Below are 2,748 nucleotides of genomic sequence, written 5' to 3'. Positions count from 1 at the left end.
GAATAACAATGCATAAGGTATTCAAAAGCATGATATCCAAACTAAGCAGATGGCATTGCAATAGAGTAGAATGATAGTACTTGAATTTGAAAACATGTTATAATGAATGGAATAGGTACTGAAAAACAGGAAGGCATGACATATTTACATCCATGATCAACAGGCTAAGCACATGGCATTGCAACAGAGTAGATGCTCTCCAGGACATTATATGCATGTTGTACCCATATCATGAGCCAAGTTAGAGCAAGGACCTTGTGGGGTGAATAGGATTCATCATCTTTCTACAAGTCTTCTTAAGAACTGCCTTTACATGTTCTATCATATTGGGTATCATTGACATCAAGTTTGTTGGCCGTTACATTGCTCCGTGAGGTTCTTGTGGATAAATCAGTGTTTGCAATTATATCTGACATGCATGGGAGACAACTAGTAGTTAGACTTATGTAATGAGTGCCTATAGGAGACGACATAAATAGTAGGATTAGGGTTAACTAGCAGCAATAGGTCTCAAAAACTAAAGGGAGAACGTAGATGAAAGCAACAGAATATGTATCATTTGTACTCAAGATTAACTAGATGGCACACAAAAGTATTAAAGAACAACATAGGTAATACTAGAAGTGGTATAATACTATAATCACCAGCCTGTGGGATAGCATTGGCTGACGGATGATAACTATGGAACAACGTTACCTAAAGAACAGGTCTCTTAGCTGAACTATGGAACAACATTAACTCCTGAACAAGACCAGTAAGAGATCAGCGTGAATATACAGTGAAATGTGATAATCTATTTTCCATTCTTAGATGAATAATAAAGCTATAAGTGTTTCACACAAGTAACATGAGGGCACAACCTATCTGGCCACCATTAATAGGAGTGAGCATCATGTGCTGACTTGTCGATGGCCCTACAGTTGTTGTGGCTGTCCATGTCGGGCACGTGCATTCGATGCAGGGAACTCTTGAGTGGGGACTATAGCTCCCTTCTGTTGTATGCTTCCCTTGTTGGAGAAGCTACAGTGAGTTGGAAGACGGTGTTGCTGAAGATGCAGAAAACGCATAATGTTAAGAACAAAACATATCTCTAATCTGAAGAAATACCCTAAGAGATCAACAGTAAGGTATGAGAGTGGTTACACGTCTGTTGACTGAAGACAAAATTGGGGTTACACGATTTTATTTTATTTTGGTACTCTTCGATCTACGCCAGATGGCTTCATCGCCGTCTTGTGTCTCCCGGATGACACTATTCAGAATATTCCCCGAAGAGCCAGCGACCGCCAGTAGAGCAGCCTGCCTTCGCCATCCATGGCCGCGAGAGCTCCGACCAAAACCCTGCTCCCCGCCCCACTGCACTACCATGGTTGCGGCCAATCCATAAAGACTCACTGTCATCCAGATCCGGCGGCGGTAGTACCTTCAACCCTCGCAACTCTAAGATAACCATCTAAGCGATGCTTCCGCGATGAACTTGCGCCCCCGCACCCTTACGTTAGACACAAGCCAACCAGTAGCCTAGGAGCTCCGCCGCGTCGAGGGGTGCTGCTTCCCATTGGGAATCGATTGGCCCAGAATAAAAATTCAAACAACTAATGCCTAAATAAAGTGATTTGAGATGAGGGTATGACCTATCTTGCGGCCCGGTGAAGCAGGCAGCTCCAGCTTCCAGGTAGGTGAGGCCGGCGTGGTTGCAGTGGCTATCGGCGGCAGGAAAGCAAAGATGCTACAATAGTCGATGACTACGGGGAAGCAGTGTCGGGGCCCTAGACACATCTGAAGTTGGAGCCGCTCCGGCGCCATGCACAACGGCGGGGGTGAATCGGCTTCGGTACGGTTCATGCGGCCGTCGTCGAGGCAGCTCCGGCAGCATGGAGTAAGAGGCACACGGCCTAGTGCACGACGGTAAACGGACAACGTCTCCAGCATTGGGGAGGAGGGCGGCGGTGAATTTGGTGCGGTGGGGGCGCCATGGAGGAGGGGCTGAGGTTTCGTGGCTGTGGAGAAGATGACTTGGCGGCCATGCTGTATGAATGGGGAATTGGGAGGGGGACCATGTCTTACGGACACATTTGTGTGAAGTGTGGGGGGGAGTTAGAGTTCTACCCCTGCCTTTAAGCTTCTGGGCTTGGGTCTGTGTACTGAGGGTCGGGGTTAGTAGAATAACTTTGCTTCTCCCAAATAGTGGGCGCGAGCGATTTCGGGCAAGGAGGGCGTGTTTTGAAATAGTGGGCGCGAGCTATTTCAGGTGAGGAGGGTGTGTTTTGAAATAGTCGGTGCGAGCGATTTCGGGCGAGGTGGGCGTGTTTTGAAATAGTCGGTGCGAGCGATTTCGGGCGAGGAGAGGGTGTTTTGCCGCCCATGGTTCATGAATGATTCGGCACTTGTCATTTCGGCTGAGGAGAAGGCGCGCTTGGATGAAGTTATGAAGCTAACCTCGATGTACAATAGGCCACTTGATGCGTGTCCCACATAGGCCGGTAATTTTGCGTCTCCCATTTATTTGCTCGGGTGAATTCTACCGAGCAGAGGGTGTTTAGTGGTTTGTTCAAATTTTGGGAGAACGAGCATCCAAGTCTACCTTACCAAGTTGATTCGAATCAAATTTTGAAAGCTTGCCACTTCTTTTTTAGATGGAGATATGATGCTCAAGACTAATCTGTTTTTACATGCTCGTTGCTAACGATTTACTATATGACAAATAGTTGACCCACTCAAAACGGGAATAAAACCCAAAGTAAAATA

The sequence above is a fragment of the Triticum aestivum genome, chromosome 2B, assembly GCF_018294505.1.
Source record: "Triticum aestivum cultivar Chinese Spring chromosome 2B, IWGSC CS RefSeq v2.1, whole genome shotgun sequence".
NCBI lineage: Eukaryota > Viridiplantae > Streptophyta > Magnoliopsida > Poales > Poaceae > Triticum > Triticum aestivum.
This window is presented reverse-complemented; position numbering follows the sequence as displayed.